Source organism: Pleurodeles waltl, chromosome 5, assembly GCF_031143425.1.
Source record: "Pleurodeles waltl isolate 20211129_DDA chromosome 5, aPleWal1.hap1.20221129, whole genome shotgun sequence".
Lineage (NCBI taxonomy): Eukaryota > Metazoa > Chordata > Amphibia > Caudata > Salamandridae > Pleurodeles > Pleurodeles waltl.
Window position 1 is genome coordinate 1684292613 of NC_090444.1, and position 27989 is coordinate 1684320601.

The window sequence follows — 27989 nt, forward strand, 5'->3', positions numbered from 1 at the left end:
ACAGCCTCTAGTGTAAGGAAATGTGTAGGTATGGGACACCATCTAATTGGTATTGGTGTTGCTATGGCACAGCCACTGCAACACCCATTGCACACTCCTTCCACGCAAAGTACTGCATGTGAAGGGGCCGTATTGAGAAGTTGATGTGAAGCTAAAAAATGTGTACTAAACCCACCATGTATACATGGTGCATGGCATAGCGTCCCCATACCCTCTCAAATATAGAGGCTCTGGAGGTGCTTGGGCCTCTTACAAATGCCCCATTATGTCACCATCCATCCTCCTATGATTTCTTATCACTGGTCCTGAAAACTACATCACTCATTACATTCCACTCTTCTGACTGACTCACACCCTGGAGTAGCTCACAGGCACCACAAAATGGCACTTACTGGATGCATTGGGGTCTTCAAATCTCGCCACCTCTCCCATGGTGTAAGGGGCAGGTCCACCTGTAAGACATGAATGTATAACAATGCTTAGTGTAAATCCTACTTAATGCAAATGAACAACATAGTTCAGTGTATTATGCTGACTCTGATACATGATGCACAAGTCAAATGGTTTAGCCAGTAGTCTGGACCCAGTGCATGGTCAGGCTCCATAACATGGCCTACCAAAATTACACCAAGAGGCCAATAGAACTACAGTTTTGCAGCACCTATTGTATCTACACTGTCCTTGTGGGCCGGAGTGCACCCCTTACTCACATCCATGTGTGTGCGTAGTCATTATTAAGTCACAGCATGATGGCAGTGTGGGCCAACGTCATGTTTACGTGTGAAGGCCAATGATGCACTCAGCAGGAGATGCTCAGCAGGAGATGCTACAAATAACAGAACCTCCTGCTGAGTACATAAGGGTCCTTCTCAAGCATTTCTTTGCAAAGATTTCACACTTTCACTCAGCAGCCCTACAGAGTGTTTGGAATCTGGATTTTTCCATCCCTTTCATGCCTTTTTAATGGCACAGGCACCATTCCTAGCTGCATAATTAGAAAGTTGTACTGTGCATGCAGCACAGCACTTGGCGCCATAGATATGGAAGTGGTGCAGCACCTAGTGCTGGGTCTGTTGAAGTGTGGACCCTAGCGCACTCCTGATACCACTAGATGTGCAGTGTCCAATAGACTACGCACCATGGTGGTAGTTAGGGAGAGAAGGGTCAAAATTGTTTGACAATAGTGTGGCGCTTTGCAGGATTAGCATCATTATTTATATTCCTGAGTCCTGCAAAAGCACCGAGGGGCCCATTGATCATGATGGGAGCTTATATTTAATGGCAGCAAAGAGCAGGTGTTAGGAAATCTGCCACAAATGGGGTGCAGCAGTCTCATTGACTTTTCTTTGCTAATATGAAGGTGCCTTGTGCGCCAGAATGGCCCCCTTGCATACAATGTGGCTGGCACATCCATTATGTGTGTCAAGCCTTGCAAAAGTGGTGCAATGCATCCATTGCACCACTTTGTACAGACTACGTGGGGTAAAAGGCAGGTTAGTGCCGCATTACTGTCAATCACATGACACTATGGCAGCGCGATGGTTGCACTAGATGCACTTACATATGCCTCTCTGTGATGGTTATGCAGGACTCATCATGCATGTGTCCTGCATTGCCTCGTTGGGGTAGCCCAGGATCATCCAGCCACCCAGTTGCAGCATGAGGGGCAGGTAATGGGCCACCAACCAGATGAACCCTCCTAGTTCATCAGGAGACATTCTCTCCATCCTACCCTTCCCAGACATGACAAAAGGGTACCGATTGTTAACCAAAAGAAAATATGAGACAGGAAACTTAAACCCAAAACCTTTCCCAAACTCCCAAAACTACCCCAACAACTAAACTACCAGACAGGCTCCCCACAATACAATGACAAAAAACAGTACACCAATAATACAAATGACAAGTAAACATACAGCTTATACAACAAAAAAACAGATCACAGCACAAGGGACACAACAAGACATCCAAACACACCACAAATCCACCAGCACCTCAAAAACCCAACCACATGCATTCACAGGGGAACAGACTGTGAAGTGAAAGTGAAACTATACTTACTGTACCATGCTTGCAGGCAGGATATCCATGTACATCACTTCATGGGCATGTGCGTCACATATTTTGCGTATGCGTGTATTGTTTTTGACACATGGGAGTCATGTGCCGATTTTTCTTCATGGTGCACTGAGAGTAGTGGTAACGTTGAATTGCCGCTCAGGGCCCAGGCGTCATTTTCACAACGTTGCGGTGTGATGTTGATGCATTAGCCTCATTTTTTTACGCATATCAGAATAGCGTCATTTTTTTTTCATTGTAGTCCTTGAACGCACCCATGTAATTTCACGTTACATGGGATATAATACTATGTGGTATGTTTTATCCATGAATATCACTGTGCTGTCATTGGTATGTGCAACCAATACGTGTTTTCATGACACAGCTGTAGACACTCACTCATAATTTGTGCAAATGTATATGTGTCTGAGTCTGTGTCCACATGTATGTTGGCACATGTGTGCTATGTGTTAACATATGTGTAGGACTAGTGAGTAGCAGGTGGAGTACATAGTTATGTATGTGGGCGATTTATGTCTACATACATGAAACCATATTTTTATATTGACCATGCGTCATACACATGCTAAGGCATGTGTCAACCATGACATTATGTACTCAGAGTATACAGTGGACTGGAACTGCATTGACATCACGTATCCCCTGTCAAGTTGAGTGTGCATGTGTGTCTACTCACTAGTTACTTATCATAATTACCTATTTATAGGACAGCTACACATGTGCCTTGTATTTTCCTATGCATATTAGTTGCTGCAGATGTTATGGACACGTGTGTTGGTGAAGAATAATATATGCCATGTGTCTGTATGGCACATGTGTTGTGTCGTTTGTGTCATACATCATGACATTGCTGTGTAAAGGGGATATGCTAGCTCACATTTTTATCTCTCTGCATAGACAAAGTTGTCCTTTTAACTATTGCCTGTGTAGTCAGATCACTGGCACATATGTACTGTATGTCAGTACACAATTGATGGGTACATTCATACTCTCACAGGTTTTGTGACACCTATGCCATTATATTGCTGCTAGGTTAGCTTTTGTAGTGAATTCATTGACATTACCATGGCTGGCCCATTATGGTGGTACTTGTGTGCTGAGATCTTTTAGATATGTGTGTTTGCCTCCATTTGTGTTTTCTGATCTGTCAACATCATGTCAGTCATGACTGTCACATACATTGCCATACCACTGTGCTGCAGTGTTGCAGTGTAGCATAGATAGCAGGCCTACTCATCTACATCACTATGTGAGTGTGTGAGGTCCCGGTGCAGAGCAGCAGCATTTTCCAGAGTTCCTGTCCCAGAGGCCTATCCAGTCATTTCCAGGCCTGCCCCCGTTTATTTGGTGATCTACCAGCAGGGCGGTAAGGCGGAGGTCGGGATAGGCCCCGACTCCGTTTCCAGTGACACTCGAGTTTTGGGCCTAAACTTGATATCACGTGTGCGATTGTTTTCCTGGCATTTAATTCCTGATTTTCAGATTGGCAGTGAGCGCGATCATTTCATGACATTTGTATTGTGGATTCCGAATCGGCAACAGTGTGCGCGATTCATTCCTAGCATTTACTTCTTGCCATTCAGATCGGCAGTGCGCGCGATCATTTCATGGCAGTTGTATCGTGAATTCCGAATTGGCAACAGTGTGTGCGATTTATTCCTGGCATTTACTTCTTGGCATTCAGATCGGCAGTGCGCGCCATCATTTCATGTCATTTGTATCGTGAATTCTGAATTGGCAACAGTGTGTGCGATTTATTCCTGGCATTTACTTCTTGGCATTCAGATCGGCAGTGCGCGCCATCATTTCATGGCATTTGTATCGTGAATTCCAAATCGGCAACAGTGTGCCCGATATATTCCTGCCATTTACTTCTTGGCATTCAGATCGGCAGTGCGCACGATCATTTCATGGCATTTGTATTGTGAATTCCAAATCGGCAACACTGTGTGCGATTCAATCCTGGCATTTACTTCTTGACATTCAGACCGGCAGTGCGCGGAATCATTTCATGCCATTTGTATTGTGAAGTCCGAATCGGCAACAGTGTGCGCACTTCAGTCCTGGCATTTACATCTTGGTATTCAGATCAGCAGAGTGTCTACGATCACTTCATGACATTTGGTTCTTGATAATCTAATCGACAATACTGTGCGCGATTCATTCCAGTCATTTAATCTTTGAAATACAGATCGGCAGAGTGCGCGATCATTTCTAGACATTGAAATCTAAAAGTGCAAGTTTGATTAAGATCTATAATATTTCCTGAACATTTGAGTCTTGGACTTCTTAATCAGAGAGTGATGTAGTCGTGTTATTCATGAATCTAGTACAGTTCATTCATGCAGAGAAAAAAAACATGTGTTCTTTGATTCTTGTTACAATGCAGTGACTACTCTAAGAACTATTTGGAGAGCGTCTATGGTGAAAAAATATAATATGTTAATCCTGGAATGTTCATATGAAAACCTTGTATAACCTTTTCTTGATTTCCAGGTACCTAGATTCTTGAGGCCTAGTTATAGTGAAGCCTTAGGCCATTCATGTTTTCAGTATAAGTGTTTATTTGAAACAAAATGTATTGAAAGTCATTGTGATTAATCTTGCAATTGTGTTGTTTAACTCTTGCTTCCACAGGACTCCTTCCTCGCTGTTCCCAACCCAAAACCCAATTCCCCCACTTGGCCATTCTTTAACTCTGTGCTATATTACTGGTGGAGTTTGGAGCTGCCAAGAGGTGGACATGTTGGGAACATGCGCAAGCCCTGAGGATCTGGTCTCCTTGACAGAATAGTGAGCCCACAAATTTTTAATCCTCCTGGTTTGCGCTAGGTTCTCAATATGGCCACATTGGATGAGTTAGTTAAAGTTATCACGCAGCTCCAATCGGCTGTGGTAGCAATCAAAGACATAGCAACTAGTTTAGCTGAGAGAGTGAGTCAGTTACAAGACCGAGTAGAAAAGAAGGACCGAGGTCCTCTGGGTGCGGGTTGGCTTGGTACTCCTCCTCAAAGTTCAGGAGGTAATCCTCCAACTAACATTTCCCTCAACGTTCCCTCCGCCATTCCTCTGGCTCCTCCAGAACGGTTTTTAGGTGATCCTCTGAAAATGCAATCCTTTTTGACTCAAGTAGAATTGCACTTTACCTGTCGACCACACACTTTCCCTGACGCCCAATCCAGGGTGGCTTTCCTGTTATCTTACCTGACTGGAGACGCGGCCACCTGGGCAATTCCTCTTGTGCGTAAAGACAGTCCCCTGCTTTACAATTGAAGAAACTTTGTCCGTGAATTTGAAAGAATATTTGATCGAAGAACAGTGACTCTCTTAGCAGATCGAGAACTGTTAGAATTGCGACAAGGCAATAAAGATTTAGTTTCCTATTTGGCTAGTTTTATTCGGCTGATAGCAGAGACATCCTGGCCTGAAGAAAAGCAAGCAGCCGTGTTCTACCAAGGACTCAGAGAAGAGCTAAAAGACATTCCTACCCGGATCGATCCTCAACCTACAGATTGTCAAGATCTGATAAACCTTGTTTTGAGAATAGACCATTGTCTTGCAGAACGACAAGGAACACACTAAAAGACTGAGAAATATTCCTGGCGTGTTCACGAATGTAGAGAATCAAGAACTCCGAAAGAGAGTAATCACAAACTAATGGAAATTGGAACTAACAAGCGGCCTTTGACAAAAGATTAAAAAGACCTACGTAGAAAGAACGGACTATGGGGGTCATTCTGACCCTGGCGGCCAACGACCGCGGAAGCACCGCCAACAGGTTGGCGGTGCTTCCTGGGCCATTCTGACCGCGGCGGTAAAGCCGCGGTCAGAAAAGGGGAACCAGCGGTTTCCTGCCGGTTTTCCCCTGGCCCAGGGAATCCTCCATGGCGGCTCTGCTTGCAGCGCCGCCATGGGGATTCCGACCCCCTTCCCGCCATCCCGCCATCCCGTTCCTGGCGGTTTTTACCGCCAGGAACAGGATGGCGGGAACGGATGTCGTGGGGCCCCTGGGGGCCCTTGCACTGCCCATGCCACTGGCATGGGCAGTGCAGGGGCCCCCTAACAGGGCCCCATAATGATTTTCAGTGTCTGCTTTGCAGACACTGAAAATCGCGACGGGTGCCACTGCACCCGTCGCACCCCAGCAACTCCGCCGGCTCCATTCGGAGCCGGCTTCATCGTTGCTGGGTCTTTCCCGCTGGGCCGGCGGGCGGCCTTTTGGCGGTCGCCCGCCGGCCCAGCGGGAAAGCCAGAATGGCCGCCGCGGTCTTTTGACCGCAGTGCGGTTATTCGGCGGTTCCCGCCAGGCGGGCGGCTACCGCCGCCCGCCGCGGTTGGAATGGCCGCCAATGTCTTTACTGTGGGCGCAAGGGCCACTTCGTCAAAGAGTGTCCAGTAAAACCAAAGAGCAAACAAGGTCCAATCAAGAAAATTGCAGCAAATGTACAAACCGAGCAGGAAAACTAGATCACCCAAGATGTAAAGAAGGGTTGCTCTTGGGTGTCACCATGGACCCTTCACAGTCAAGGCATCTTAAGTTAGACATCGAAGTACAAGTAAAGAAGAAGAAATATCTTAAGAAAGCCTTAGTGGATTCTGGGGCTACTGGTAACTTTGTGGATACACAATTGGTTCAAACCTGGGGGATCCCATGCACCAAGAAGAAAACCTCCTGAAATCATACAAGACATAGACGGAAAACTTTTAACTGGAGGCTGGTTGGTGATCGGATACAAATGATCTGAACAAATTGAGTACTGAGCTAACTATAACTATACATGTGTTTAGGTATTTTATTGCTGGAGAGTGCACCAACATATTAAAAGCTCAGATTTAGTATGCCGTAATTTGTGACTATTATTGTCTAATACCCAAAGTTGTTGTCTACTGCTACTAGATTGATGTGTCCCGTTTTCAAAATGTGTTAGGAAAAGGCTTACAATACCCTTTGTGGAAAACAAATTTACTGACAGGTGAGTTAGAACTGATATAGGGTATATGTCATAATTGAATTATAGTGGTGGAAAGAGGGTGGCTATTTTTAGAGAAATATTTTGGCCCTGATTAATGCTAAAGCTTGGTGCTGCGTAAAAAATAGCAGCAGCGCGCTGCGCCACTTTTGAAACACAGGGATGTGCTGTATTTACAGGTATACGCCACACCCCTGCATTTCTCCCTGCGCTGTCACTGAGTAAAGCTGCCTGCACCAACGTACACATCATTTGCACATAGTGCATCGGTGTCTGCGTTGAGGAGATTGATTGTTTATGTGCAGAAAAGTGTGCCTTCCTGCACATAAACAATCTATAATGGTGATTTGGCACTTCTATGTGTGCTGCAAAATGCAGCACACATAGAAGTACCAAAGAGTCATTTTGGAATGATTGTTTATGTGCAAGAAGGGACACCTTCGTGCACATAAACAATGATCCATGGCATTTTCCTTCTTCTATGCGTGCAAAAAATGAGGAGAAATGAATGCATTCCTCCTCATTTTGTCATGCTAACGCCACCCCTGGGGTAGCGTTAATTTTTGGTGCTGCCGTAGATTTACGATTTCTCGTAAACCTGGGGTAGCGTCAAAAGCAATTATTTTGCGGTGGAACGCCCACTGTAGCACCCATTGCACTCCCTTCTGATGCAGAAAACAGCATCGGAGGGGCCCATATTTACAAGGAGGCATGACTCCATAACTGACGCTCCGGTGGCGCTAGGGCCTCTTAATTCTGCCCCTTTATTTTTAAAGTGGCATTTCCTCTTTATTCTGAACGGAAAATATAGTCCATTTTGTAAATATGGTCTTAACAGAGAGGTTATGCCAGATACTATGAATGAAGGGTGGATCAATATTAACATATATAATGTCGGTTGTGTAATGTTCAATTAGATTTATAATTTAATAACATAATTTTGCTATCATGTCAATTATTAATGAAAGCTTGTGACTCAGCGATTCGTTTCTTAGTAGGTTAGGTCACAATTAAGATTTTGTAAAACTAATAGATTTCCTGAGCATTAAAAAAGTTTGTTGGAAATATTTCCCATTAGAATCAATGTCAGAAAGTGGGTGATTAATTTGGAAGATGGGGGACCTTTACTAACTCAGTAAAACTCTACTAAATCCCTTGTAGCTGTGGCACAGGCGGCAGACAGTTTCCTAGAGAAATGTGTGCTATGTGTAAGCAATACCAGCAATGTCATAGCTAACAAAACAACAGGATACAATTTCAAAATAAAAATAACACAATAGAAAAAAAAATTAATGAGCAAAACGTTATGACATCTATCAGATATAAGTGGTTTGTGATGGAATTTTTCAAGTTTTAATGCAAAATGCTGGAAGAAAATGTTAAGTGCCAATATAAATTCTCAGTTTGAAGTTAACAAGGACATAGGCATGATTTCTGGTTAACAGGGTTGCAGCAGAGTTCAAATATGTTAAGTAGATCACCACAGTCATAGGTTTTATCTTTGGGCTTACTCTACGTTTGGAGGTCGAAGTCAGTGGGGCAGGGTCCACTGCTAAAGTCAATGGTCCCCCAAAGTTGTGTATGTCATTGTTGATCTCCCGCTGATGCCCTTGGTTTTGGTACCAAAATCTCAGAGTAGAACAAATCTAGACTTCATAGCCACCAGGGTCTCTTCACGAAAGAAATAGATTTGCCACCTCACCCTTTTCAATGTTTTGCTTTCAGACTTAGTACATTTTTTGGTCCTCATAGGCAAGCTTCTGCACCTTGCACAGTCATCTGGTGGTGAAAAAATGATTAACTCTTGCTTTTTACCAACTGATCGGACGGTTTGTCATTGTCACTCCTGAAGCACTTTGATCCTCGAGGTAGGTTTCTAGTCACCAAGTCTTGCTAGGGCCATGGCTTGTTAAGTTTCCAGTCCTCAGTGGTCAGATGGATTTTTGTGGAGACAGGAGTCTTTGTAATTTCATGACCCTCCAGGAGGAAGCAAGAAACAAACACATTGACCCTTGTGGAGCAGTTCTAGTTACAGTGTAGCCACAGGTGTTAAGAGCTGTTAGGAGCCCTTCAGTCTTTCCTTTGTAGCAGTTAGGAGGTGTCTTCTATGGCCTGGTGTTAAAAAGGAATATTGTAGGAGGCTGGCCTGGTTTTTACAGGGTACCACAGGTACCTACACCTTATACAAGGTCCAGTTATCCCTTATTAGTGAAATTTAGTCAGTGTCTAGAAGCCAGGCTGTCTAGAGGTAGCTGTAGACAGAGGAGCCAAGGCTGAACTAGGAGACATGCACAATTCTTGCAATATCACTGTAGTCACACAGTACTTACACACAAGAAAGACAATACTTAGTGTTACCAAAAATAAAGGTACTTTATTTTAGTGACACAAGGCCAAATATATCTTAGAGGCTATACTCCCTTATGATGTAAGTATTATACACAAAATATACACTAGTAACCAAAAACAGGTAAGTAAGCAGTCAGAAAATAGTGTAAATATTGAAAATCACCATAGGTTGCAATAGGCCTATGGGAACACAAATCATATACTAAAATAGTGTTATACGAAATTTGGTTTCCCACCTAGGAAAGTGTAGTGTGTAGAGGGGTGCTGGGAGTATAAGAAAACACTAAAGGTAAGTAAAATACCCCACCCCAGAGCCCAGGAAAGCAGGAGTAAAACACAGCAAGTTTCCTAAAACACAATAGAAGTTGTGGTAGAAGACAGTGCAAGAACCAGAAGAGACTGCAAGACACCAACAATGGATTCCTGGATTTGAAGACCTGTGGAAGAAGGGGACCATATCCAAGAAGCACTGAGGAGTCCAGGGAGAACAGGAGCCCCTGCTAACCCAGATGAAGGTGCAAAAGGAGAACCACCAGTGAGAAGACAAAGTCAGTATTGCACCAAAGAAGATAAATGCAGGTTCCTAGTTGGTGCAGAAGATGTCCCACACTGGATGGATGAATTCAGTCGGTTTGCGTTGCTGGATTCTGCCAACAAGCCTTCGTAAATGCAAAACTCGCATTTCACCGAAAATGACTCTGCCTGGGACCAGGAAGGATCAGGTCGACTCTACCCAGAAGTGGAAGACAGAGGGGACTCTAAGCAACTCAGAGACCCCTCAGAAGACCAGGCAGCATGCACAAGAGTCCCACAGCATGGGGACAAAGGAGTTGCAAATGGCAGTCATTGCAGCCAACACAAAGGGATCCCATGCTGCCAGAGAACAACTCAGGGAGCTGAGTGTCACAGGATAGAGTGCAGGGGACATGGGCTAGACTGTGTACAAAGGAATTCTTGGAAAAGCACATAGAAACCCTAGGAGCTGCAAAAAACAAAGTGAAAAGGGCTACTATCCAGCACGGGAGGCAAGATCTTACCGCCACCAAATTTGGACAGCTGAACCTTTGGACAGTCAGGGTCACTTCGGTCCATCACCTGTGTTCCAGGATCCAAACTCGTTGTCAGGAGAGAGGACTCAGAGTACCGGTCGTCACTGCAGAGAGGTACCTGCTGAAACAGGGAAGTGACTTTGTCAATCCATGGGAGATTCCTTTGGTTCTTCTGGTGCAGGATGAAGACAGGCAGTCCTTGGAACGTGCACAACCTGGAAACTGTTGCAGTTGCTGGCAGGAGCTGAAGTTACAAGGTCAGAGAAATGGTATTTGCTTCTTTATTGCAGTTTTGTACAGTTCCTGGAGCAGTCAGCGGTTGATCCGGCAGTAGAAGATGAAGTAAATGATGCAGAGGATTCCTGCTGGAGTCTTGCAATCTGAATCTGAGGAAGCACCCTCAGGAGAGTCCCTAAATAGCCCTCAGAGGGGGATTGGTCACCTAACCAGACATGGACCTATCAGGAGTGGTCTCCGACGTCACCTGCTGGCACTGGCCACTCAGATTCTCCAAGAGATCCCTGACCATCCTGAAAACAAGATGGCAGGACCCAGGGACACTCTGGAGGAGCCCTGGGCACCACCCCTGGGGTAGTGATGGACAGGGGAGTGGTCACTCCCATTTCCTTTATCCAGTTTTGTGCCAGAAACGGGACTGGGTGTCCCTGAACCTGTGTAGACTGGATTATGCAAGGAGGGTACCATCTGTGCCCTTCAAAGCATGTCCAGAGGCTCTGGGAGGATACCCCTCTCATGCCTGTAACACCTATTTCAAAAGGGAGAGGGTGTAACACCCCTCTCCTAAAGGAAATGCATTGTTCTGCCTTCCTGGGACTGAGCTGCTCACGTCCTAGGAGGGCAGAAGCCTGTCTGTGAGATGGCACTCCTGGGGCTGTAGTGAAAACCTCAGAAGACTGGTATGGCAGTACTGGGGGGCCATAGTGGATCCCCCAGATTGCATGGGATTGTGCAATCAATACTGGAATCAGTTTTGAGGTACAATTCCCAGACACCTCACATGGCCATATTCGGGGTTACCATTGTGAAGCTACATATATGTATTGACCTATATGTAGTGCACACTTATAATGGTGTACCCACACTCACAAATTCTGGAAAAAGTGGCCTGGATGACGTGGGGGCACCTCTGCTAGTGCAGGGGGGCCCTCATACACAGGTACTTTGCACCCTGCCTTCAGGGTCTGAAGTCTTGACTTACAGGTGACTTCTAAGTGACCTGGTGCAGTGAAAATGGCTGTGAAATAGTGCTTACACTATTTCACTCAGGGTGCAATGGCAGTCCTAAAGAAGTGTTTGTATGAGCTCCTTATGGGTGGCAAAAGAAATGCTGCAGCCTATAAGGATCTCCTGGAACCCAATGCCCTGGGTACCTAGGTACCATTTGCTAGGGACTTATAAGGGGGGTCCAGTATACCCATTTGGAGTGGAATACTGGGTTACCCGTATGTAAGTACAAACTTGGAACCAGAGAGAGCATAAGAACTGGAGTTCTGATTAGCAGGACTCCAGTGACATAGTCAAGCATACTGACAAAACAGTGAAACATACTGACATATAGGCCACAAACTATGAGCACTGGGGACCTGACTAGCAGGACCCCAGTGACAAAATATAAATCACTGACAAACAGGCTAGAAAGAGGCTACTTTCTCACAAATATAAAGCACAATAAGGAGAACATCTAGTGTGGGATAAGCCACAAATGGAACTCCCTGGTAGGAAGACTATGTGCAAGTTGAATGTTTTGTTTTTGGTTGGGGACAAAAGAGGGAGCAAGGGAGGAGGGAGACTCAAGCAGTCACATACACTCCCATGTAGGCAACAACAGGGAACATATTATCATGGAGGAAGTTAGGGACCATGACTGACATTAAGGATTAACCATGGATATGTTAGATGAGCAGGGACATTAAGGTGGTCATTCCAACCTTGGCGGTAAAATCTGCTTACCACTGTCAGAAGACCGCCAACATACTGCCGCGGCCGCTGGAAATCGCCACGGTCATTCTGACCCACAACAGGCAAACCGCCAAAATACAGACATCCACAAAAGTCCGCCACACCAAAGGGCAGCGAGAAACTGGCGATGACCAAACCTCCACCGTCACGCCAACAGAAATACGCCCACACTATCACGACACACGAATCCACGTGGCGGTCTTTCAACCGCGGTATTCTATTGGCGATACACACCGCCACGCTCAAAATACACACACACTTACAAAACACAACCACATTGGACAAATCAAAATACACACACCTGATACACATACAAACAGCACTCCCACACACCCAATTAAATATAAAACACACATCCACATCACCCTCAAACCCCCACTCCTCCAGAATCGGGACCACGCACAGAGAAATAGAGATCCGAGCACCCAGACGCGCATTTTACTTTCACCCACCAATATTACCACGCACTTCACACAACACACCAATACACATCACCACACTTAGCACCACACAATCCACCCCACACATCACCCACACCACCCCATGGCACCGCAAAGACACCCCAGGTTTTCTGAGGATGAACTCAGGGTCATGGTGGAGGAAATAGTACGGGTAGAGCCACAGCTCTTCGGGACACAGGTGCAGCACACCACCATTGCCAGGAAGATGGAGCTATGGAGCAGAATAGTCGACAGGGTAAATGCAGTGGGACAGCACCCAAGAAATAGGGACGACATCAGGAAGCGGTGGAACGACCTACGGGGGAAGGTGTGTTCAATGGTATCCAGGCACAACATCGCGGTGGAGCGGACTGGCGGCGGTCCACCAACTCCTCCCCCAGAATTTACAACATGGGAGGAGCAGGTCTTGGCCATCCTGCATCCTGAGGGCCTCGCAGGAGTATCTGGAGGAATGGACTCTGGTAAGTCTCATCTTCACTACTTCATCCCCCCCACCCCACCAGCATGCCAACTCATACCCCCACCCTTACCCCCATCACACCTACTCCTTGCAAATGTCTCACCATCACAACCCACCCATCCCAACCCCAAGTCCTGCATGCGACCACAAACCATGGACACCCATCACCAAAGCATGCCCACTGCACATACCCATCCCCCCCAAACCACTGTCACAAAAGCCCCCACACAGGAATGCCAGCACTGGGGTACACGGGCACCCACCCATTGCACGCTATGGCACACACAGATGCAATAACCATACCTTTATACCCCTGCAGGACCCGAACGCCACGTCACCGCGCAGGAGGGTCCACAAATGTCCACTCCACCCCCAGAAGAGGCCCACAGTGAGGAGGGCACCTCTGTCGACCTGGATCTAGATGACCAGCCCGACCCATCGGGGACCTCGGGACAGTCGGTTCCCCTCAGACAGCCACAGGCCACAGCAGACCTTCACCCCTCTGGGAACACCAGCACAGCACCCACCCAGCGGGCCCATCCCTCTGTCCCCAGGACACGTCAATCAGTGGTGTGTCCACCACTACAGGGCACCCAGGTTAACACACCACCCCAACAACAACAGGGACCTGGGTGCAGTGGTAGTGGGCACACGGTCCAGGGGACAGAGGCCCAGGGAAACAGGGAAACTGGGAGGGCTGCTGTGCGACAGGGGGCGGACAGGCCAAGGGAACCCACTCTCCACGAGGCCCTCTCCTCCATCATGGGAGCCTACCATCCTTCTCAGGAGACGATGGCGACGGTCCTGGACAGGTTTCAGGAGATCCAGCTTCTGCAGGAGGAACAGTATGTGGGCTTCAGGGAGGAACTACGAAACATCAGTTCTGCCCTGGGCACCATTGTAGGGGCTCTGAATCAGGTAGTCACCACATTGCAGGATACTGTGGCACCACAAAGGGCCCCTGACACTAGCATGGACCAAGAACTGCCTACCACCTCTTCCGGCGCTAGTGGACAGGAGGCCCCGCCACAGGACCAACAGGCCACCAGCACCCCACCCCCTGCAGAAGGAGAACCACCCCGCAAGCGGGCCCTGAGATCCAGGAAGAAGACAGAGTAAGATGCCAAGACCCCCGCCAGGAAAGGATACCTCCCTGATTGTCATCCCACTGTCCCACATTGTCACCCTGTCCATCCTTAAACTGCCCATGCTCCACTTTCCACAGGCATTTGAACAATGCACCTGTGATAATACTAGTCTGGAATCTGCCATGGACAATCCTCCACCATCACCCCTCACCGATTTGCAACCACCCACCAATATAGAGCACAGAAATAAACACAGTTATTGCACAAAACATTCTGGAGTCTGGCTGTGATTTAGTACAAATATATTAGACATTACTGTGCCAAAATGCATATATACATTGTGATGCCAACATACCACTGTCACACAGCTGTAGTCCATGGGGAAACAAAGCAGATGTCACGCAGTGGGGCCCACATCTCTGAAATCGGAAGGGAAAGTCACAACTCAGTTACCATACACTGGGGGAAAAGGACAGACAGTAGAGACGTAGTAGTGGTTAAGTATATGTAATATGCCGGTGTGGATTCTTACCTGTGTGTCACTGAAAATACTGCTGTATTACTGTGTTCCTGTTGTCTATGTCGTCCTCTTCGGCTTCCTCGTCTTCACTCTCCACAGGCTCCACAGCTGCTACAATACCACCATCTGGACCATCCTCCTGCAGAAAAGGCACCTGGTGTCGCAAAGCCAGGTTGTGAAGCATACAGCAGGCCACGATGATCTGTCACACCTTCTTTGGTGAGTAGTAGAGAGAACCACCTGTCATATGGAGGCACCGGAACCTGGCCTTCAGGAGGCCGAAGGTCCGCTCGATCACCCTCCTAGTTCGCCCATGGGCCTTATTGTACCGTTCCTCTGCCCTTGTCCTGGGATTCCTCACTGGGGTCAGTAGCCATGACAGGTTGGGGTAACCAGAGTCACCAATTAGCCACACACGGTGCCTCTGGAGTTGACCCATCACGTAAGGAATGCTGCTATTCCGCATGATGTACGCGTCATGCACTGAGCCAGGGAACTTGGCATTAACATGGGAGATGTACTGGTCTGCCAAACACACCATCTGTACATTCATCAAATGGTAACTCTTCCTGTTTCTGTACACCTGTTCACTCCTGCTGGGGGGTACCAAAGCCACATGTGTCCCATCAATGGCACCTATGATGTTGGGGATATGTCCAAGGGCATAGAAATCACCCTTCACTGTAGGCAAATCCCCCACCTCGGGGAAAACGATGTAGCTCCGCATGTGTTTCAGCAGGGCAGACAACACTCTGGACAACACCTTGGAAAACATAGGCTGAGACATCCCTGATGATATGGCCACTGTTGTTTGAAATGACTCACTTTCAAAGAAATGGAGCACTGACAGCACCTGCACTAGAGGGGGGATCCCTGTGGGTTGGCGGATTGGTGACATCAGGTCTGGCTCCAGCTGGGCACACAGTTCATGGATAGTGGCTCGGTCAAGCCTGTATGTCAGTATGACATGCCTTTCCTCCATTGTCGACAGGTCCACCAGCGGTCTGTACACGGGAAGATTCCTCCATCTCCTCGCATGTCCTAGCGGACGGTGCCTATGAAGGACAACAGCGAGCACAGAGTCAATCAACCCACAGGTACGTAACCACAGCTTGCACATAACACGATTCCCAATGCATTGAATGGCTTGTATGAGTGTTGATGCACGGCCTAGGTATGTGTGAAGCAGTAGAAAGAAAGCCATGGGAGCCCCTGAAATGGCGGCTGCCTGACCTGTGAAGTGCGACAATGGGATGTGAGGTAAATGCGCTGGCGTGGCACACCGTGGCGGTAGGCGGTCGAAGACCGCGGCGCTAAGCACCATTGGTTAACATTGAACCCTATGGGTCTCAGGAGCCAATGACGATGTGTGCCGGCGGTCGCGGTACGCACCGCCGCGGTACGCACCGCCGCGGGCGTGACCGCCATTTTTTATCAGCTTAATCACTCGATACCTGATCTTCGACAGGAGAGGACCTACACTGCAAGTGCTGCTGTGACCTCGGTCTGGAAGAGACAATGGCTCATGCGACTGGGGAAAGGGCCCCTGCCTTCACTGCTCAGGAATTGGAGAAACTTGTGGATGGGGTCCTCCCCCAGTATGCGCTACTCTACGGTCCTCCAGACCAACAGGTAAGTACACTGGGACCATGCTTTGTGGGCAATGCCTGTGTTGTGTGGGGTGGATGAAAGATGGTGGCGAGGGGAGCGATTGAGGCATGCATCAAACGACGGATGAGAGCATGTGCCACATGGCAAGGGTAGGGATGGGGGGCCACTCACATTGAGCATGCAGAAGGTGATGACTATTTTTCCCCCCCTGTACATTTCCCATAGGTCAGCGCCCACCAGAAGATCGATATTTGGCATGCCATCGCCAAGGACGTCCAGACCCTGGGGGTCCACCACAGACGGGGCACCCACTGCCGGAAGAGATGGGAGGACATCCGACGCTGGAGCAGGAAGACGGCGGAGGCTCAGCTGGGGATGGCCTCCCAACGTGGGAGGGGTGCCAGTCGGACTTTGACCCCCCTGAAGTCCCGGATCCTGGCGGTGGCCTACCCCGATTTGGATGGGCGCGTGAGGACATCACAGCAGACACAAGGGGGTGAGTACACTCTCATCCTGGTGACTTAGCGCGCAGTGGAGGTGTCTGGGTGGGGGAGGAGGGCTGTGGGTATCCCTAGGCCAGGGCAATTTCTGTAGGCTAGGCCCCTCCGTAAGGCATGGCCCTGTGCCCCCGCCCCCCACCTCTGTAGGGTGCCAAGTACTGCTAATCAAGGCCCTGTGTCATCTATGTGTGCAGATGTCATCCATAGGCTTGCAGACCATGTTCCACGGATTGAGTAGTCGACCCCAAGTGCGCGGCGTAGTGCAGGGGGCTTCTGTGTCTGTCCTGTCTGCCAACGGCGTCGCCAATGCATGCACTCAACATGTCTTTATTTTCTCCCCCCCCCCTTTTTTGTGGTCTTCCTGTTCATGTGTGCATTTGCATCATCAGGCGGAGGAGAAGTGGCATCGGAGCACGAGGGAGCTGCATCCCACATGGCCATGGAGGGCCATGCAACGGACTCCGAATTCACCAGTGGGACGGAGGGCGAGGGGAGCTCCACAGCGGGGACTCGGGCAGACATCAGCGACATGGGCTTGTCCTCTGAAGGGAGCTCCATTGGGGTGGCGGCAACATCTGTGCCCCCCGCAACAACAGGTACAGCCGCCACCCACCGCACCAGCACCGCCCTCCCAGCAGCCCCTCAGCGTTTGCCCCCTGCCCGCTCACCCAGGAAGGTGGGCATCTCCTTCGCCCCAGGCACCTCAGGCCCTGCCCCATTCACCCCTGCTGCCCTCAGTGAGGAGGTCATTGACCTCCTGAGGACGCTCACTGTTGGGCAGTCTACCATTTTGAATGCCATCCAGGGTGTCGAAAGAGAGGTGCACCAGAGTGATGCATACCTGGAGGGCATTCATTCTGGTCAGGCTGCCCTACAGCGATCGTTCAACACTCTGGCCTCAGCACTGATGGCAGCCATTGTCCCTGTCTCTAGCCTCCCCCCTCCAACTTCCTCCACCCAGACCCTATCACCTGTACCTCTGCCTATCCCTGACACACCATCAGACCAGCCTGCACACACCTCAACACCCAAGGGAAGCTCAGGCAGACATAAGCACCACACATCACACAGGCATTCACACAAGCAACATCCACATACAGACATACCAACACCCACTGCCTCCACTGTGTCCCCTTCCTCCTTGTCTCCCTCCTCCCTCCCTGTCACGTCTCCACTCACACCTGCATGCACAACATCTTCAGCCACTACGTCCATCACCAGCACACACACCAGAACCCCCCGCACACGTGCAGTCACCACCCCCACTACCATTTACACGTCCCCTGTGTCCTCTCCCAGTGTGTCTGTGACCCCCTCTTCCAAGATACACAAACGCAGGCAGCCACCCGCCCAACAGCCATCCACCTCACAACAGCCTCCAGCCCAAGCACCTGCACCCAAAGACACCAGACTTCAAACTCCTACAACCTCAACCTCTTCCTCCACTCCCATACCCACTACACCTACCCGTCCCACTGCTCCTAAGAAGCTTTTCCTGTCCAAACTTAACCTCCTTCCACCAACTCCCCCACCCCGTCCATGTCATAGGACTACAGTCAGCACCTCAGCCATGACAAAACCGGGCCCTGTCATGACAGTCTGCCATGGACTGTGGAGTCCCCCACTCTCCAGGGCAGCAAGTTCAGTACGGAGCCAAGGCACGGGCAGCCCACCCCCGGAGAAACATCCAAAGATAGGCAGTGGCCGGCGCGAGAGGGTGAAAACACCAGGGACTAAAACCCCTACCATGGCTCCGGCAGGAAGTGTGGAGACAGCTGGCACACCGCCCAAGGTGGAGAAGGGACACAGGCGATCAGGGAAGGCTGGGAAGTGCAGCACGCCCGACAACACCGCCATCAGCCCAGCTGGCCAGGAGGGCCCGCCAGCCCCATCCCAGGTGGGCAGGAGGGTCCCGCCAGCCCCATCACAGGTGGGCAGGAGGCCACCAACAGGCCCGGCACTGCAGCCCAGGAGGGCCCCGCCAGCCACAGGACAGATGGGCAGGAAGGCTCCGCCAGCCACAGGACAGGTGGCAAATGACCTCCACGCCATGGCCAGATCCGCTGCACTGGGCACCGCCGTCTCAAGCACCGCTGAACTGGGCACCGCCGTCTCAAGCACCGCTGAACTGGGCCCTTCATCTCAAGCACCGCTGCACTGGGCCCTTCATCTCAAGCACCGCTGCACTGGGCCCTTCATCTCAAGCACCGCTGAACTGGGCCCTTCATCTCAAGCACTGCTGCACTGGGCCCTTCATCTCAAGCACCGCTGAACTGGGCACCACCGTCTCAAGCACCGCTGAACTGGGCCCTTCATCTCAAGCACCGCTGCACTGGGCCCTTCATCTCAAGCACCGCTGCACTGGGCTCTTCATCTCAAGCACCGCTGAACTGGGCACCGCCGTTTCAAGCACTGCTGAACTGTGCCCTTCATCTCAAGCACCGCTGAACTGGGCACCGCCGTCTCAAGCACCGCTGAACTGGGCCCTTCATCTCAAGCTCCGCTGCACTGGGCCCTTCATCTCAAGCACCGCTGCACTGGGCACCGCCGTCTCAAGCACCGCTGAACTGTGCCCTTCATCTCAAGCACCGCTGAACTGGGCACTGCCGTCTCAAGCACCGCTGAACTGGGCCCTTCATCTCAAGCACCGCTGCACTGGGCCCTTCATCTCAAGCACCGCTGCACTGGGCCCTTCATCTCAAGCACCGCTGAACTGGGTACCGCCGTCTCAAGCACCGCTGAACTGTGCCCTTCATCTCAAGCACCGCTGAACTGGGCACCGCCGTCTCAAGCACCGCTGAACTGGGCCCTTCATCTCAAACACCGCTGCACTGGGCACCGCCGACTCAAGCACCGCTGCCCCATGAGCGGCAGGGGCTGGCCCGCATCTGTGTCGGGCAGGGCTGCACGAAGCACTCTGGGCACAAAGCCCCCTTCAGAACCAGTGGAGACTGTTATCCACTTGTGAGACTGTGGCTTTGCGCTCCCCAGGATGGTCCAGTGGGCAAACCACCCACTGTAGAGACTTGTGAGACTGTGGCTTTGCACTCCACAGGATGGTCCAGTGGGCAACCCACCCACCGTAGAGACTTGAGAGACTGTGGCTTTGCATTCCCCAGGATGTAACAGTGGCCAGCCCACCCACTGTCTGGACTTGTGAGACTGTGGCTTTGCACTCCCCAGGATTGAACAGTGGCCATGGAGACCCCTCGTGGATCTGGCATCGTGCACTCATCTGGCTGAGGTGCCCCCCCTTCCCTTCCCCCTGAGGTGCCTGTAGTTTTGCTATCTGATGCCCCTGCAGTGTTCTCTCCGTTGGAGTCAGGTATCTTGTGTGGGCCTTGCCCATGTGATTTGGGCCCAGTGGTCCACGGACAATGCCTGCTACAATGCTCGGACTTGTACATTTATGTATATAAGAGTTTTTGATGTGTAGATATATTTTTAAGCCAGTTATACAATATATTCCAATGTTTAGAATAATTTCCTTTTGTATTTGCATTATTCCGGGGGGTTTGGGGGGTGTCACTCTGATGTGTTGCTACGCATTGATGTGTGTGTTGTAGTGGGTGAGGGTGAGGGTGGGTGTGTCGCATATTTGTGTACCCGTAATATGTTCTTCTCCCCCTCCCCTGTGTCGTAGGCGCAGTACTCACCGTTGTCTTCTGCGCCGGCGTTCGTGCTCCTGGTAGAGGAGTAGGAACACTATCGCTGGGAGTATGTGGAGTTCGGGTTCCATGCTGTCCTGATTCCTCGTGGGGTATATGGAGGTGAGCGTTTTCCCTTTGAAATGGCTGTTTCCGCCGTGTTTTTATCGGCGGGGCTACCGCCCCGGAAAAGGTGGCGGATTGGTAGCTTGTGATACAGTCGGCGGTACATTGTCTCCCGCCTGTCTGTTGGCGGTGACCGCCGCGCTGTTTGTTTGTGCCGCCGTGGCGGGCAGTGTGGTAATGTGGCGGTCTCTGTTGGCAGTTTCCGCCAGGGTCGGAATTCCATTTTTTTTCCCGCCAGCCTGTTTGCGGTTTGGCCGCAGGTTTAACACCGACCGCCAGGGTTGGAATGACCCCCTAAGTGTACATTTATTATTAGGATACTCAAAAAGTAAAAGTCTAATGATGCTATAAGTACTGAAATGTCTGGAGGATATCTGCTTTATCTAGGAATCTCCGGAAGACTCACTTGTGGTCATAAAATGCATGGAGAATGAGATCCTTCTTCTTTCTGATGCAATCCATTGCTTCAAATAAAACTAAAAGTACAGGCCCACACATGGGCTTCTTGAACAAACACACACACTAAAACAAAGAGACAATATGGTGCTATTGAATAGGATGTTCAGAGAAGAAACAGGTCACATTCACAGAAGATTAAGTATTATTTCATGTAACTATAACTTGTGCCCTAAGGTAACTATAACTCGCACCCTCGCCGTGCAAAATGTTCTCATCAATAATTTTACTGCGGATGTTACATTGACGTTATCAATGATGTCATAGAAGATGTCGTGAGTGATGTAATATCAGGGGTAATTAGCAGTGCATGGCAAGTGTGGGAGTCATAGTTACATTCTGCCTACTCTGATTATTTTGTTGGGCTGCTCTTCCCACCTGCCTAGCATGGTCAGATGGCTGCCACATGTCCTTGCCACCTCTACCCTGCCTCTCTGACTTCCATGCCCCAAACTCTCTCTCCCTCCTTCCTGTCCTCTGTAGTCCATTTTGCTGCAACTCCCTTCTGACCTCTATGCTTTTTTGTGCTTTAACGGCTCCTCCTTCCTACCCAACATAGTCTTTTGTGAAGACCCTTCCCCTGCCCTCTCTTGCCTGTGTCCAGCCCATACCCATCCCCTTTGTCCTCCATGGTCCTTTGTGCATGTCCCTGCACCCTCCCTCTTGCCCACCATGACCGTTGTGCCTCCACAAACCCTTCTGCTTGACATGCATGGGCTTCTGTGCTGTCACTGCCCCTCCCACCTGCCCTATGTGGTCAGCTTTCTACCCCTCTTTGCTCCCTGCACTCTGTTGTCCATGTTCATGGCCCTGTCCCCTCCCTATTGCTTTCCATGATCTATCGTGCTGCACTGCCACCCGGCTTGCCCTGTGTGATGTATTATGCTGCTGCAAACCCTGATGCCTGTCCTGTAAAGTCAGTTGTGCCTGCCCTATAAGGTCAGTTTGGTGCCCCTGCCCATCTCCCTCCTGCCCTTTGTTATCTGAGTGCATGTCCCTACCCCAGTCCTCCTGCCCTCAGTGATCCAGTGTACTATACTTGCCAACATTTTGAACTTGGAAAGAGGGAAATTTTGAAAAATAACCTGAGGAATTGATTTTCCCCATTATCTTACATTGGAAAAAAAGGAGCTTTCAGGCAGCTCTTTTGGGTTTAAAAACATAGGGATTTTCTTGCCAGAATCAGGTCCATTGGCATGCATGGTTGTACTGCCACTGCCTCTCCCTTCTGCCCTCAATCATCTGTTGTATTGCCACTGCCTCTTTTGTCTGTTGTGCATGGTTGGTATGTTCCCCCCTGCCCCCCTTTCTCAAGCCCTCCATAGTCTGTTGTGCTGCCACTGCCCTTCCCGCCTGCCCAACGTGGTCAACTTGTTGCCTCTGCACCCTCCACCCTGCCCTCAATTATCCGAGTCTGTGCCCCTGACATCTGCCTCCCCAGAGTATTCTAATGAACATTTTGTTTGCTAACATTCTATATTGATCACAAAAGTGTAGCATACCTGACGTCATTGTGATATAATCAAAACTGTAATACCTAAAGCATTACCTTAAGAAAATGTAAAAATATGAGGGTCTTATTCCCAAAGAAATTATGGTTAGTGCTCTAAAAAACCGAAATGAGGACATATTTTCTGTGTTATGAAAAAGCGACAAAGCACTTTTAAATACTTTGCTATGTTGATTTTTTTTATCCAATTGATCACTTGATTATATGTTGCACTTCGGGAGAGAATGTGCCATTACGGCAAGAGCTGCAGACTTTGCAACTGGGGAACCAGGTTCGCGTTTTGGCACCAGCTCTACATACTATGATTCTGGGTAAATCACATAATTTCCTAAAGCCGAAAAGGAATATGTCCTTGTGTAATGTAACTGATGCTCATGTAAAGCAATCCAGTACTTTCGGCGCAAGTCTGCACTATATAAAACTGCAACAAATAAAATGAAGGGCATGATTTAGATATTGGCGGATGGGATAGTCCGTCGCAATGGTCACTGATATTACATCCGCCAAAATGTTTATTTCCTACGGGATTTAGATTTCAATTGATAGGATAACCATCATCGTTGTGATGGAGTAACCCATCTGCCAATATCTAAATCAGGCCCTCCGTGTTTTGCACACTTCTGTCATTGGGCTATACTTCGGCTACATTTAGGTGATATTTGTTCTACATTTGGGCTATTTTTACTCTGGTGGCCTTCTTGGGAGAGTTCTTTGTTATGAAACTCCCATATCTCCTCATTTACTGCAGTACCTTAGTAGAAAATGCTTTCAGTGTTCCAATTCAATTCCATCAAGAAGGCAGTTGGATGTGCCACACTTTTGGCATAAGGGAGTTAACTGACAGTCTGCTGCTGGTGTTGAAAGTGCATGTTTCAGGTGACATGTCAGAATGTTTTCAAGAAATAGAAGAGGAAGATATTTGAGAACTCAATTAAAAGATATAGGCCCTCATTCCGACCCTGGCGGTCATAGACCGCCAGGGCCGCGGGTGACGGAAGCACCGCCAACAGGCTGGCGGTGCTTCCTGGGCTATTCTGACCGCGGCGGTAAAGCCGCGGTCAGAAAACCGGGTCCGACGGTTTCCCGCCGGATTTCCCCTGGTTGCCCAAATCCGCCATGGTGTTCCCGCCACCCTGTTTCTGGCGGTTTTTACCGCCAGGAACAGGATGGCGGGAACGGGTGTCCTGGGGCCCCTGGGGGCCCCTGCACTGCCCATGCCAATGGCATGGGCAGTGCAGGGGCCCACGCGACGGGTGCAACTGCACCCGTCACACACCTGCAACACCACCGGCTCCATTTGGAGCCGGCTTCAGTGTTGCAGGCCCCTTTCCCGCTGGGCCGGCTGGCGCTACCTTAGGTAGCGCCCGCTGGCCCAGCGGGAAAGTTGGAATGGCCCCAGCGGTCTTTTGACCACGGGGCGGCCAAATGGCGGTTCCCTCCAGGCGGGCGGCAACCGCCGCCCGCCGGGGTCAGAATGACCCCCATTATATGCTTACTTTCTACAGCACTAACCATAATTTCTATGACAACATGGACCTCCTCATTTTGTTCCTTCCTAAATTAAATGTTTTAGGTTTTACCAGTTTGGTTCAATCAAGATGGCCTCAACTGTGCCACACTTTTGTTATAACTAAGACTGTTAGTGCTCTAGTTGTTCTTTAGAACACTCTGGGAGGCTGGAGAAGAACACAAGGAAAATCAACTGGCAGGCTGTTTCTATTGGAAGTGCATGTTTTACTGAGAATGTGAGACTTCATTCTAATATGCGTGAGAAAGATAATGTGAATTTACAGAACATATGCTCTCATTTTTGTTCCCAAAGCACTCTCCATAACCTTTACGGGAAAATCATGAGAAAACTGTTTTCTCTCAAACATGATTTGTGAAATCCCTGCCCTTTCCACCATATACTACATACACTATGCATAAGACACCCCTCGGGGCGCCCTAAGGCAGGGTGCACCAATGTATATGTGAGGGCATAGCTGCATGAGCAATATGCCCCCACTGTATACCTGTCAAACCTAGGACATAGTGAGTAAACAGAGCAGCCATTTTAATACATGTGCTGGACACTGATCAATATAGATTACTCATCTACAAAATGGCCACTCTGAACCCTGGGTTGTTTGGTATCAAACAACTCAGAATGATCAATCGGAACTGGTTCCAGTATTGGAGTTATCCCTAAATGTACCCGGGGTCACCTTACAGGTACCCCATTCAAAAGCTAACTACCCTGGCATGGTATCTGACTGGTTCTATCCAGCCTTCCATATCTAGACACCCAATCTATAAACCTTGGGGGAGAGATCCATCTCTCTGATTTGTGGAACAAAGCCCTTCCTGGGTGGAGGTGCCAAAAACCCCAGGAACGTGCACTGCCCTGGCAGCAGGCTTCAAAGGGCTAACAACCTGGCTTGGCAGTTCGGGCTGGACTGTTCCTATGAGGAACAGGGTCAAGACTGATTTGCATATGGCTGGGTTCAAACTGGGGTGGCATGGTGAGCAAAAGAACGATGGATTAAACCCAGATCTGTGACTGGAGGAGAGTGTTTGCATTGTTCAACACTCTGTCCATCATCCTTTTGAGTTGATGAAGTTGTCCTAAGGGGGAAGGGTATGCCCAGATGTGGGTCCCTTGCTCACTGTGCCACTGGATTCAAGCTAGCCTGGCTGATGAAGTGTGATACCCTGAAACTGGTCCCAGGATGTTTGTTTCCAGTCTAGGGAGGATCTGGCTTGGCAGTTCGGGCTGGACTGTTCCTTTGAGGAACAGGGTCAAGACTGATTTGCATATGGCTGTGTTCAAAGTGGGGTGGCATGGTGAGCAAAAGAACGATGGATTAAACCCAGATCTGTGACTGGGGGAAGAGTGTTTGCACTGTTCAACACTCCGTCCATCACCCATTTGAGTTGGTAAAGTTGCCCTCCTGTCCAGCACCTTCAGAATTTCCACTCTCCGCTTTGCAGACAGTGCACATTCTGAGGGTGCTGGTCAGCCCCCTCTGTGCTGCAAGACAGCACTCTGTACCTTTAAAGGAGCTGAGTGCTATCTCTGTACACTGTTCCTGCCGGACTGACCGTCAGGAACGAGTATTGCAATGTTACTCCGGCTATCCTGGCAGGAACATTATAATACGCTTGGCGGGGTATGCCACCGCCATGGCGGTGACATCCTCCCGACAAGTTTGGTGGTCCCGTGGTGGAATCGCTAAACTCATACTGAGGGTGTAAATCTGCCTCTCAGCCACTGTCAAGCACCTTCCTTGAGATAATTATTTGGTGGATTTACAATAGTAATTTTGCCCCTCACCACTGTCCAGCATCTTCCTGAGTTAAGTACTCAGAGAAAGTAAAATAGTAATGTTACCCACAAGACAATGTCCCCCACCTTTCCTTAGGTAATTACTTGGTGGATTTAGAATACTAAGGGCCTCATTTTGAGTTTGCCAGTCCAACAGTAAGACTGCTGCGGTGGCGGCGGACAAAAGACCCCATGTTGGCGGCCTTACAGATCCTCGTATTACAAGTTACACAGCCAGGCCCGCCAAAACACAGCCAAAAGTCTGAAATCACCATTAGTCTGGAGTGTGAGATAGAGGCGGTCCCACCCCAGCACAGCCAGCCCACCAAAAAACCTCAGATCCCATTACTACCCACAAATCAAGTTAGCGGTTCTTCCATGGCTGAACACCAATGGCGGTGTGAACTGCGGTGGTCAGCTGCACCACAGTAATACACCACACCACAGTAGATAGTTTGAAAACCCCACACCTGACACACATCCACACACCTGACACACCTACACACTGCACTATAAAACACACCCATTCACACCCCACAATCCTTTTTAACCAGAACGCCATATACCGCAAGATAGAGGCTGCACAAAAAGTATCTAACAACCATAGAATAGGCCCCCTACAGACTTCACATAGCACTCATCCCACAGCACCCACACCTCATCACCACTGATTCACATACTTATTTTATTAATCCTCACCATCTCGTCCACCACTACCATGTTCCCACAAAAACATCCCCGTTTCACAGATGATGAATTGAGGGTCATGGTGGAAGAAATCATCAGGATGAGAAACAACCATTTGAAGCACAAGTCCAGCAAACATCTGTAGCCATGAAAATGGAGCTGTGGCAAAGAATAGTCGACAGGGACAATTCTGTAGGCAGCTACCCACGCACAATGGAGGACATCAGGAAGAGGTGGAACGACCTCAGGGGGAGGGTACGTTCCATGGCCGACAGGCACCAGCTGGCGGTCCTCAAGACTGGTGGTTGCCCCCCACCTCCTCCCCCACAATTCACATCATGGGAGGAGAAGATCTTGGACATCCAGCATCCTGAGGGCTTGACAGTAATACCTGGGGGATTGGAGTTGGGTAAGTCACAATATGACAACTGTCACCATACTGCAATGTCCTACATGCTCAGTGATTAACTTTGGCCACCTTAACAGCCAACCCACTCACCATCCCTGTGTCCAAATGTACAAATACTCTTTTCTGCCACATGTCAACTAAACTCACCTGTATGCACTGTCTAACCATTAAGGAAACCAAAACATTGTCCTACTAGTTAAATAGCCTGACACGTGAAACTAATAATCAATTCAACCCACCTGACTCCTCCACTATTCTAAAGCCCATGGCAATGACAGCAATGCTATGGCCATCTCCCAGTATTATAAAAGGCAACAAACAGCTACAGCTGTGTTCCCTATTAAACAGCCCTTGAAGTCAAAATCCAGACAATGTCATTTACTCATGTGCGGGGGCACCAATATAGGAAGCTGGATGTACCTGGAGTACACCCATACAGATGTCCAGGAGTAGTGGTTACACCTATACTTTTGGCCAGCTCTGTTACCATAGCACTTTGTGCAGCTGTCAGTTGACGCAATGATGTTATACACCTAACTTGGAGATCACTTCAAAATGTCAAGTTATCGATCAGGCAAGATATGAATCAATGAACAGCCATCTAACCTCCAAGATACTGCAACATCCTGTAGAAAGGTGCATGCAATTGGACTTCTCTATGTCACATATGGGCCTAACCCAGATGTGGAAGTAGGTGTCATTGTCATGTCAGGGGATCAAGTAAAGGCCTTGTGTGCATGTCACCTAGCATGTCTTAAGGTCAAACTTTGATATCACTTG